Raw genomic sequence first — 13720 nt, 5'->3', positions numbered from 1 at the left:
AGTGGCAAAAGAGTTCCATTCCACTTTATATGATTTTAATGCTAATATCTAACCACAACTGTACTCTACAGGATTGCAGCAAATTCTTTGAGTCGGCAGTGGGTGGACTAACCGTGAACCAAACACGTGCGCAAACCTTTTTTGGCCAATAAAGGAAGACTCCGGCATGAACCGCGACTCACCGAATACTATTACTGTCTGCAATTTTTTTTTAATGTGTTTTGTTTTGTTTGGGATTTGCAGGATATCGCTACAATAAACTATATTTATTTTTCAACAGTTGAATTATCGAATTATTAATGTATAAAAAAGAATTCCCTTTTAACCGAAAAACAAAAAAGAAAAAGAAAATGACAAAAACCAAACAACCCCCAAAAAGAAGATTTAAAACAAATCATTATTATACTTTAGTGCCTTAGATTTTTGTCCTTACTTAGACCCAGATCATGGGGCACCCCATTCAATCATATTAAAACTTGCTTCTAAAAAAATAAAAAATAAAAAATCATATCAAAGCTTCTAGCTCTACCCTTTTGTTTTTGTTTTTGTTTTTTTTTTTTTTTTTTTTTTTTTGGGGTAAAGTATAAAAAAAAGGTTAAATGGAGATCACACAAGTCTCATGAAAGAAAAACACAACATGATTTCAGAGGGGCTTCCTCCTCTATCAGCATTAGCGGCACTGCATTGTCCTATGTATCTCTTCATTAGTCACTAGAACATTAGCTAAATTTTATCAATTGAAGTTTTTACAAACATGTTTTCGTCCATTTTTTAGAACTAAATGTTTTATGACTTGAAAATTTCACAATCGAATTTACTGGTTTAGAATCGTAGAATCGGGTATCTATTAATTTTTTAACACATTTAGCAAATTAGGTCTAAATCAATTGATTAGACAATGACAAAATTGCATGGATAACAAAAAATCACTGCACATCCCAACTCACACACCCAAACACAAGATGTAGTTATGAAGAGAAAAAATGACAACTAACAAAAACTATTTGAGTCACTAGCCAAGAAAATGAATTCACTTGTTAGAGATATATATATTAAACATATATTAGCCCAATGTAATAAGCCCAAGCCCAGTCTTGCTTGTACTAGTAGTCTAGGGTTTAGTCGGCCTATATATACTCATGTTAAGGTTCATTGTAACACAGGAAGATTTGTATTATACTATAATATATTATTGATGTAACCCTTTAAGGTTTCCTCCTTGAATGTAGGCTATTAGGTTGAACCATGTAACCCTCGTGTGTTATTGTGTTCTATACTTTATGCTTTCGCTTCTGCATCCATACTAGCATATTCAACATGGTGTATCAATGTTAATATTTAACATCACTAATGAAGATAGTTGTGATACAATACACTTATAAAACATTTAGTTCTACGTAGACGTACAAGTATATGAGCTCCCCGCTCTTGCTAGCAACCGACTGCCAACCATAAATCCAAACTATTGAATACTTCAAGACCACTTAATGGTTTGGGATAACTTTTATGATTTCCAACACCAATTCATCATCACAAAGAAATTGTAAGGGTTTGGTTTGAATCTCCTCTCAATGAGTATGACAATTGGAAGATGGTGAAGGTATGGAGACTACAAGGAATTCTCTCTCTTAAAGAATTTGGTAGTCTCGACCTTCTCTCAAAGTTTTTAGGGTTAATTTCATTTATATGTGTCAGAAAAGAGACTTGATTGGATACAGGACAACCGAACAACAGAATATTTTTTTATAAAATTTTTCTCTTATAGGTGCCAATTTGCTCAAGCCAGTTTGGGGCAAGAGTTTCTACCTTAACTGATTTTCAAAGCATATAGCACCTTACCTAGAAACTCGCACGGTTCTTGTTCATTGGAAAGATGTAATTTCAAACAATCGTTTTATTATTTGGAATAAAGTGAGTTTAGAACTTTACATAGATTGCAAAATGAGCATCCTCCTCGTATTGTGAGTCGTAAAGTAAGTAATTAATCATTATGGTAATTTCTGTCATTATTCATAACTGCATTTGCTCCTAAATCCTGACCCATCCCCTTATATGTGGACAAAATATTGTCCAATTTGAATAACTCATTATGAATCCCAACTTTTGAATTTTAGGAGACCAATGTAGAAGAAGCCAAAAGAAAAAAAAAATTTGGACAAAGTTTTCCTCCAACAGTTATGTGACAATGGATAAAAACATCAGCTTATATTACCTGAACAATTTATATAACTCATTAAATGCTGGAGTAGTTATAATTGCTTGTGCTTACTATTATGTACTTCATATTGCCCAAAACAAATAAAAAGTCACACGAATCATTAAATATGTAATTTGACTTTAAGTTAAATCTAACACCACTCACGGCTTCACAACTCAATTAATTGGTATTCCAGTCTCCAATAGCTTCTAAATTAATATAATTGTTGTGTAATTATCTTATTAAATGACATAATGGAAGCGAATTTATGTGTTTAATGATGGAGATATTTTTTATTGATAAGCTAAGAGTTTTGTAACTCAAGTGCTCAACTACTAATCCGAGAAAGTATTTGATATTAAATGATACCATGTCAATAGTATCAACATCCAATAAATGTGAGACCTCAGTAAAAAATAACTACCCCACTAACAAATTAAAAGACATATATTAGTGAGTAATTATTTTTACATACATATTTCTCATTTATTGAGTTTTGATACGGATGATGTGATATCATTTGATATAAAATACTTTTTCCTACTAATCCTTCCTAGTGTTTTCAATGGAGACATTCAAAATTCAAATCTCCCTTCCCTAACAATCAAACAATTAAAAAAATTCTTATTAATAAAAAAACATAAGAATCCTTTTACATCATTGGTCATGTGTATTTTATCACTTTTATGAAAGAATAATTTTTTTAAATATTTATTTATTTGTGTGGGGGGTATAAAACCAGGAAGCTCATGCCAATGTCTGTGCTGGGCCCATGACCCGATCCAAGGAAGGCCCACCCCTTGGCCATGGGAAGGATCCTCCTCATCCATGGGAAGGACCCTCCTCGGCCATAAATGTAGCCGAGGGCAAAGGGAGCAACTCGAACCTAGTGATGACATTCCGGGTCATTTCGCCGAACAGGAAAAGTAATAAAACGACAAAGAACAAGGGAAATGCTGTCATTACTGCAATTAAGTACTCTGCACCTGACAGAGCCAAACTTTTCAGTTTTTACAACCACCCCCAACCACTTTGGATATGGGTTGATGGGACAAGTACCAGCCCTATAAAGCTGAACCTACACGTGGACGTTGGGGGGGGGGGGGGGGAAGCTAGTATAAAAGGAGGAAGAAGCAATCCAGAAAGGGGACTGGGACCAGGTCCAAGAACCGCAGCCACCCAGACCGTACCGAGGAGAAAGTCTTCTTGGATAAGCTTAGTTCACCTCTGTGCGATCATCATGAATACCATAACTAACGACTGTCCGTCACCAAGGCCCAGCCTTTTAGCCCACTCTCTACAAATTCATTGTATTGGGCCCGCTGGTCCAAGATCCCACCCACCGTGTGGTATTGGGCAAAAAAACAAGACCCTTTAATTTGATTCTTAAAAAAAAAAATTATTTATATATTTGCTATGAATGTGAAAGAATGAGAGATGAATGTGTCAATGGAAAACAGAGATTCAGTTATATTTAAATGACTTATTATAAAGCCACATAAAGAGATCCAAAATAGCACTAAAATAGATGTAGTGAAGACAAATATGGTAAACAATAAATGACAAATAATATGTATTAACTCTTAAAAAACAATACTCCAATTCTTACTAAAAAAGATCCATGCAATAAATTGCAATTAAGTAGAGTTGAATTTTGCTAAGAGTCTTATAACTCAATTGGTTTCTATCTTATGGTATTTTCAAGGGAGGTATCTAAGATTTAAATCTCTTTCCTCAATTATCGAATTATAAATAATTAAAAATAAAATAGCGTGAATTTCAATAAATATTAATTTGAAAATAAACATGCACTCAAAATACATGATTTTTCCTTAACTTTAATTTATTATTATTTTTTTTTTATTATTTTATAAAAAATAACACGCTTGACTCAAACGCTTCCTTTATAATTGTAAAATGACCGATGCATGTGATGTGATATAATTTGAATGAGATTTATGGGAAGGGAAAACACAATGATGGAACATGTGATAGAAATATAGGAGCGTGAAAAAGGAGGAATGCTCATGAAAACATAGATTAAAGTCTGATGGTAGCGACTCTCATGCTTTCTGATTCTTTACTCTAGAACTATTGAACTAGATTTAGTTCTTATTTTCTATATGTCTTGTAGCTCAATTATATTTTTTAGTGATTTTAATAGAAACATCTAGAATTTAAATACATTGGTTTTTGGTATAGGCGAGGATTAAATCTCAGATCTCTTATTTAACAATCAGAGATTTTACTAGTTGAGTTAACAGGAACCCACAAGAAGCTATAAATTTTATTAAGTAACAATAGCCAAATCAACTTGAATTACAACAACGCTGTGTGGTGTGACATCTTCCATTTATACTAGAAAATTTTGTGACATGACATTTCTAACAAGGTTGTGAGCTACAGAGTTTCCCTCACAATGAACATGAGAAAATCTAATTAATATTACATAAAAACTCGGTAAAAAATTTGCATCTTGTATCAAATGACCAAAAGAAGCTAAAGAGAAAGATTCATTCTTAAGAGAATTGATCACCAACTCCGGATCACCTTCAAGAACAGCTAAAACTAAACCCAATTCTCAAGCAAATAACTTGGATTTAACTTTTTCATATTAATTATGAGCTTGACCTATTTTTATATTGATGTTATCTTTTAGAGAACTTGTATTGATTGGTGTGGAGGCCATCTTTTTGGGTTTGCAATTAGTTCAATTCTCTTATCATCATACAAGAGGCTCGAGTTTTGAATTATACATATACTAAAACGAAAATCATTAATGTCTTGACTCGAAGGTACATAACAATTATCTTGGAGTGGGTCTATCTATGAATTTCAAATCTTCATGATATATATAAATTTTTCCCTTTAAATCGATTTGTTGTACTAACTGATTTTTAGAGGACTGCTCAGTCAACATGATGTCGCAAAGCAGAGGAGCACCAACAGAATTTTGTAATTCACTTTAAAACATTTATCTTGAAATCAATCTATTCATTAAGAAGATAACAATAATATTTTTTGCCACTATTTTCTATTTTTTGTTCATGGGAAACCAAACAATTAAAAACTGAAATGTCATGATTAGATAATTCCTTCTCTTTTTCTTTAGGAACTGCTATTAGGAACATTTTTTGATAATAAAGTGAATGAAAACTTTTTTCTTCCATTTCTTTTTCCTCCCAGATTTTAGGAAATTTTTTTATTATATCCCAATTATAGTTGGTATAGTTTTAACAAATATGGATTTAATAATGGCCAAGACACATATGGCTATTTATTTGGTCTTCCTATACGAATATTTTTTTATCAATATTATAGGATTAATCTATAACTTCCACTTCATAATAATTATTCTTTATCACTGTAGATATAAATTAGATTTTTAAAGGTTATAAAAGTGTATATCTCTAAATCCAAACCTTAGTACATTTGAAATAACATTTGTTAAAGCTAAAAATGATATTTTTCTACGGGAAAGAAAAAAAAAAAGGTGAATGGATGCAAATTACTCAAGGAAAATAGACTCAGAAAGTACGTATTTTTAAAGAAAGTACGTGTCATTTCTTTTATAATACAAGAAAGCACCTGGTGTACAAGAACAAAATAGCAGCACTCTATTGGCGCTTGCATAGTCCAAAGAACAGCTTGCAATCATACAATATTGGCTGCTGGCAGGAAGAAAGAGAAAGAGAGCTGAAGGAGAGGAATAAAAGAGGGAGGACAATGCTAGCCATAGTCATGGGGAGCCATGATCATGGGCTGTCCTTCCCATGAGCCATTAAATGTGTATACTATGCTACTCAAGCAAACTACTGACTAATGAGGATACCCAGTGTAGCACCATTAATTTTAGGAATGGACTGGTACCACTCTCTAGGGTAGTGCTTGGGGTGTGGCACAGACTCACAGTACGTCAGAGGGAGTCTCCCTTATCCCAATGAATGTGCAACTGTACCTAATGTCCCTCTGGTACACACTATTTGTGTGCCCTGGAATCCAGGTCTTCTCACTTGGTCGTGACATTCCTCTAATTCCTGCATGTGTACGTGTAAGGTCGAGATGTGTTATAAATGTTTGACTTGTTGAAAGACCCACGTACCCTTGGTTTTATACTTGGTGACTGTACAATTATCAAGTCGAAACACCCATTAGTTTTGGTGTAGGGGAAATTCAAGCGCATATCTATTATTTGATAACAAGAAGAGATTTACTAATTAAACTATATGGAACTCAATTCCCATTCGAAAAACTTAGGTTTGAATCCTCTTATTGCAACTTGTTTTAAGGGGTGAAAAGCTCTCTACTACTAAATGCAATATATATTTGATTAGACTATTTCTTACTTTGTTCAATAAATGTTGTGTTTTTTATAATAAAAATAAATGTGTGTATTTTTCCTTCAATTTGTTGGATAAATCATCACTTTTGTAGTTTATCATTTTCTTACTTCTACTAATATTATTTTAGGTTTTATTTAACCTTTTTTTGTTTCCCATAATTGAATGAAGTTAATCTTTTTAAGGATGAAAATTAATTGTTCCCTAGCTTGGATGTTTTTTAAAGGGGAAAGAGAAGGGTTTGAAGGGATTTGGAGGGGTAAGAGATTTGGTAGGAGGAGAGAAGGGGTTCCACTTATATTAAAAAAAATTATCAATTTTTTCTTTATTATGTCAATTTATATCTATTTCTTTAATATGATCATTTCCCTATCCTCTTTTCCCCTATTTAATATTTAAAGCATTCAAACATAAGTGAGTAATAAATTTCGCTTCCTCCTACTTAAATTTTAAAACATTTAAACAAAGGAAAGACGTAACCATTTTTATCTTCAAACTTCCAAAACACATTGTTGGTCTTTCATTCTTTAAACCTCAGGTTTTTTGTAGGTATTCAGTTCTGTGAAGGTTATGTCATATCATTGTATAAATTGTGATCCCACGTAAGGGTGGGATTTTTTTAGGCCTAGCTGGTCTTGAGGGAAATAATGGATGAGAACTTGGAATTGACGTGGAAAATGTTTTATTTGGTGGAGCAAAAGCATGGAATTGTGATAGAAGAAGAGTTGGTAGAAGATGAGAGAAAGAAAGGGAAACATTTGTTTAATCGTGAAGTAATAATTTTAAAACCCTTTCAACTCCGAGGCACTAAAGATCGTGATAAGAAACCTATGGAAACCAACCACATGTATAAAAGTGGGAGAAAATTTGTTTCCATTCAGTTTTTAATCTTATTTTTTATTACTCTTCCTCCAAACTACAATCATGCCTTAGATGTGGAGATCTGAAACACCAATACATATCTTGAAGAGATTGTTTTTGGGCCCTACATGTTTGGATCAAATTAAGAAAAATTCGATATGACTGATTGTGAGTAATGAAAAAAAAAGTTTATGTAAAAGTAACAGAAAATCAGTTACAATTAATCACATATATAAGATAATTGCGAAAATAAATGCGAAATTGATTGTGATCTTAAAATAATTAGCAAGTTAAATGTCCCTTTGCAACCAAATATTTTCCAAATAACCGGTCCTTAGATGACTTCACCAGAAATTGACATCACAGGAACCTACCAGGACCTAAAAATTGGTCTTTGTCTTTGCTATATGGACAAAGTAGCTAGCTCGTAATGCTCTCATCTCATCTTCAAGAAAGAATAGAAAAATATCAACTAAAAAATAAAAAATCTTGCCAATGAATATTTCTTTCTTGCTCTCCCTGGTTCTTCACATCATACTCTCCTCTTCGAGATCTACATTAGATGAAAGTGTTTTAAGGGAAACCTACCTTTCTGGGGGGCTGAGGACTTCCTTCGGGAAATGAAGGGTAGATGAAAAAAAAATTTAAGTTCTTTTAGTTGTATTTAACTACTTATATTTTATAGTACACGTATTGTTTTACGCAAATTTGTACACACTTTTAAATAACTGAAATTAAAAGTAACTCAAGTAACTTAGTTACTTTTTTTGTGGGTTCTAATTACTTCAATAGGTAAAGTTTTTTATGGTTAAATAAAATATTTGGGGTTCAATCTATGTGTACATAAAAAACTAATTGATATCTTGATTTAATGATAAAAAATTATCATTACGAGAGGAAATTATAGATTGGAACTCTTAAGTGAGGAAGTTGAATTGTGGGCAATTTGATGTGGTCTTGAGTGACAAAGCGTGGCAAAAGAGTTACATTCCACTTTATATGATTTTAATGTTAATATCTAACCACAACTGTACTCTAGAGGATTAGAGCAAATTCTTTGAGTCGGCAGTGGGTGGAATTACCGTGAACCAAACACGTGCGCAAACCTTTTTTGGCCAATAAAGCAAGACTCCTGCATGAACCGCGACTCACCGAATACTATTACTGTCTGCAAATTTTTTTTATTTTTTTTTCAATGTGTTTTGTTTTGTTTGGGATTTGCAGGATATGGCTACAATAAACTATATTTATTTTTCAATAGTTGAATTATCGAATATTAATGTATAAAAAAGAATTCCCTTTTAACGAAAAAACAAAAAAGAAAAAGAAAAAGACAAAAACCAAACAACCCCCAAAAAGAAGATTTAAAACAAATCATTATTATACTTTAGTGCCTTAGATTTTTGTCCTTAGACTTAGACCCAAATCATGGGGTACCCCATTCAATCATATTAAAATTTGTTTCTCAAAAAAAAAAAAAAAAAAAAAAAAAATCATATCAAAGCTTCTAGCTCTACCCTTTTGTTTTTTTTGTTTTTGGGGTAAAGTATTAAAAAAAAGGTTAAATGGAGATCACACAAGTCTCATGAAAGAAAAGGCACAACATGATTTCAGAGGGGCTTCCTCCTCTATCAGCATTAGCGGTACTGCACTGTCTCATGTATCCCTTCATTGCTCACTAGAACATTAGCTAAAATTTATCAATTGAAGTTTTTACAAACATGTTTTTGTCCACTTTTTTTAGAACTACATGTTTTATGACTTGAAAATTTCACAATCGAATTTATTGGTTTAGAATCGTAGAATCGGGTATCTATTAATTTTTCAACACATTTAGCAAATTAGGTCTAAATCAATTGATTAGCCAATGACAAAATTGCATGGATAACAAAAAATCACTGCACATCCCAACTCACACACCCAAACACAAGATGTAGTTATGAAGAGAAAAAATGGCAACTAACAAAAACTATTTGAGTCACTAGCCAAGAAAATGAATCCACTAATGAAGATAGTTGCGATGCAATACACTAATAAAACATTTAGTCGTTCTACGTAGATGTACAAGTATATGAGCTACCTGCTCTTGCTAGCAACCGACTACAACCGTAAATCAAAACTCTTGAATACTTCAAGACCACTTAATGGTTTGGGATAACTTTTATGATTTCCTGCACCAATCCATCATCACAAAGAAATTTTAAGCGTTTGGTTTGGATCTCCTCTCAATGAGTATGACAATTGGAAGATGGTGAAGGTATGGAGACTACAAGAAATTCTCTCTCTTAAAGAATTTGGTAGTCTCAACCTTCTCTCAAAGTTTTTAGGGTTAATTTCATTTATATGTGTCATAAAAGAGACTTGATTGGATATAGGACAACCGAACAACAGAATATTTTTTTATAAAATTTTTCTCTTATAGGTGCCAATTTGCTCAAGCCATTTTGGGGCAAGAGTTTCTCCCTTTACTGATTTTCAAAGCATATAGCACCTTACCTAGAAACTCGCACGGTTCTTGTTCATTGGAAAGATGTAATTTGAAACAATAGTTTTCTTATTTGGAATAAAGTGAGTTTAGAACTTTACATAGATTGCAAAATGAGCACCCTCCTCGTATTGAGAGTCGTAAAGTAAGTAATTAATCATTATGGTAATTTCTGACATTATTCTTAACTGCATTGGCTCCTAAGTCCTGACCCATCCCTTTATATGTGGACTAAATATTGTCCGATTTGAATAAGTCATTATGAATCCCAACTTTTGAATTTTAGGAGACCAATGTAGAAGAAGCCAAAAGACAAAATTTTATTATAATGATGACCAATATCGCCCTCGGTTATGTTGTAGTGGATAGATGATGATTCTCACCTGGACAATGTGCTTAAATAAATGGATAAGAAAGCCGCCCCCATTGGAGGAAATGATCAAATTCGTGGGTCCTCCTCAACTTTTGGCCACATGTGAGTTCTTAGATATTAAGTTTTGTGTTTTTATGGATTGTAGTTAACTCAATTAGTAAAGTTTTTTATGGTTGAATAAGAAATTTGAAATTCAATATCTGTTTACACCAAAAATCGATTGGTGTTTTAGTCTGATGATAAAGAGTTATCATTAAAAACAAATGTCATAAGTTAAAACTCTCTAAAAAAAATTTGTGTTTCTCAAAAAAAAAAAAAAAAAAGAAAAAGAAAGAAAGAAGAAGAAGAAGAAGAAGAAGAAGAAGAGAGTTTAAGTTTTGCATGCATAAAGCCAATATTGCATAAAAGGGAAAAGTAAAAGTTTTTTTAAAAAAAAAAAATGCTTATTAAGTTCCTTTCTTGGCCTTCAAGTGATTTTCCAACAAGGCTTATCTTTTGGAATAGAATCATGTAAATGTTCTCTCCCTCGTGTTATTTTGTTCCTTTCCTTAATTAAAATATGAAAGCTTCCTTCTATTTTTTTTTTTTTTGATCAGAAGCTTCCTTCTATTGTTTATTTGTTTTTACAAGCTTTTTATTTGCGAACTAGGTCCAGTAATATTCAATACGACAACAACAAAATGCTCAATATATGTGGTTAAAATAGCTATCACATCACATCTATGGTGTGATCAAAAAAAAAAATTTATGGTTAATTAATTTAATTAGTGACAAGATTAATGCAAACATGCGTAGAATGTGAGCAGTGAGAATGAGAATGAATGAATGATGATGTTGTTTTGTTGTTATTATTAAGAAGAGGAAAAAAGGTTACAACTTGTGAAGCTAAGGGACCAACTTAACCCATATTTCTATGCCTTTGAGTTATTAGGAGAAAGTTTCTCCGGCCGACAGTTTCCTTGAATTAATTAGCAATTAGTTGTCGGTATAGAATATAGATGTTAACGTTTGCCGCTAAAATTGAAGGGTTAATATGGAATTTGAGAGTGTACTAGAAGAAACTAAAATGTATCCATCCCGCATAAAGAAAGAAACCATATATTTTTGAAAAGCACAATGATAACAATGTGGAAAATGAATTTGTTGAAGTATTAAAAAATAATTTTTTTAAATATTAAAATCTATGGACCCGTGCTTTTAGGCTTTTTAGCCATTGATTTTATTCACTATATATATAAAAAATGATTGGGATATTTTCTTGTCAATAAGGTCAGGATACAACTGTTTTTACAATTTGTTGAAATAGTTGAACTGTGTGAGTGGTAGAAAAATAAAATAAAATAGTAGGCCATGGTAAAAGTAATTATCTACCACTTTTTAGCAAGTTATGAGAAAAATTGTGTTCATAAACTTACCGGTTAGATGCAAAAACACCATATGGGATTTCAATTCTTTTTTATAATTCTATGAGGTTTTTATATCTGTTAAATTGACCCTTGACTCTGGGACTAACTTTTATTAATTCTTATGAATGAAAAAACCATGTAATCACCACATGATAAGTAAAGCAAACTAATTAGTGAGCTAATTCTACGTTTTTTTTTTTTTCTAAATGTCATCATGTGAAGGTTACGTCATATATGATAGTTACAATAGAAAGGGAAGAGGGACCAAAAAAGAAAAGAAGAAACTTTTAGTTATTACTAGTGTTATACTAAGATTTTAGTATCTAGCTATGAGACAACTAATTATAGAGGACCTTCAGCGCCCCCATTGTGGATTAATTATATTGAAAGTATAATATGAAGAGTACCCCAAAATTATTTGATTATTTTTTATATGTCAATCTAATAATCTGTCTAGTTTTCAGATTGAAATTCATATGGTATTTCTCATTGGATGAGCTTGGACAGTAGGACATGACAGCATTCAGAATTTTGAGTAGGCCGTGTACATCATCAAAGTATATCGACCCTAAACCCGTATCTCGGCCCTAAATAAATTCAAAAAATTATTGGGAGCTAGGTTGCAAAAGTTAGTTGTGGCCCAACCTATCCTCTTGTCCAACGAGTACATTTCTTTCACAATATCTGGATATCTGCACACTTGCTACAGTAATAGAAGTCTTTAGCTTTCCCACCCTAGAGTATTTGACGGGTGTTTGGTTGCGATTGTTAAGAGGAATAACAAATAAGTCCCAATTGCATTGAGAAGTAGCAATAGCAAATAAATAAATATTTTTTTAACATAATATTTTTTGCTACTCCTTAAAAAAAATTTGATCAATTGTACTAGAAAATTCAACCTTAATTAATGCATTTCGATATTTGTTAATTGTACTCTTTAAAAAAAATTTAATTTACCTTGTAAAAGTTTGAACAAAATGTGGATTTAAGTAAAAAGGTGGAAGCAAAAAAATTGCTACAAATGGCATTCACGTAATTTCTGGTAGTATATTTTTGGAAAAGTAAGATAATAAATAAGTTAGTTTTTTAATTTAATTTAAAAAAGCTAATTGGTTAGGTAAATTGTTTTTTTTTTTTAAATTAGTTTATTTGGTAAAGAAAATTTTTATGGAAAAAGAAAAAAAAATTAATATTTTGACAACTTTTTTCATTTCCCATAAAAGTGATGTCAAAACTTTCCTAAAATGGATTGTTAACGAATGCCCTTAGAACACTTGTTAGCAATACCCTTAATAAAATATGAGACAAAAAATGGATTTGCACTAACACTCCGTTTGGTTGGAGTGAAAATAGGAGGGATGGAAAATAAAGAGAGGAAAACAGAAGAGAAAATAATATTTTTTCTTTATTTGGTATAGGAAAGAAAACACAGAGGATGGAAAATGTTGAGCTCAAAAATTCACCCTGGCCCACAATTTTTTTTCCTCCCGATTTGGGAGGAAAACTGAGAAGAAAAGAGAAAAGGGTGGCCTTAACACGTAAATTACATATCTACCCCCCTTGGGGTGTTGCGTGCCTAACTTGTAAGTCAGGTCCTTTTTCTTTTTCTTTTTTATGGATGTGAGTCAGATCCTTGATTTGTCTTTTCCTTTTTTTTTTTTTTTTTATATGTTCGTACAACACCCTTTCTTTTTTTAATTATTTTGGTTTTTTTTTATATATAAAAAAATTGTTTTGATTTTTTATTTTTTGAAAAAAAAGTTTTGGGTTTTTGAACTTCTTATCCTCTTTTTATTTTAGTTTTTTAATGAAGAAATCATTCATATATATTTTTTTAATAAAATATAATGTATTATTTTTGCTTTACCTAAATTGGATATAAGAGCATTCACATCAGTTCTTCTAAATTTTCTGTCTATTTTACACGAAAAAACCTACTTTTTCTATTTTACACTACCACCTATATAAAACACCCACATCAGTTCTTCTATTTTACAAGATATTTTAATAAAATATTCACTTTTCTCATTTTTTTTTTATTATTTCTCTCAATTGCCT

Source organism: Quercus robur, chromosome 11 (assembly GCF_932294415.1).
Source record: "Quercus robur chromosome 11, dhQueRobu3.1, whole genome shotgun sequence".
NCBI classification, from domain to species: Eukaryota; Viridiplantae; Streptophyta; class Magnoliopsida; order Fagales; family Fagaceae; genus Quercus; species Quercus robur.
Note: the sequence above shows the minus strand (reverse complement) of the source record.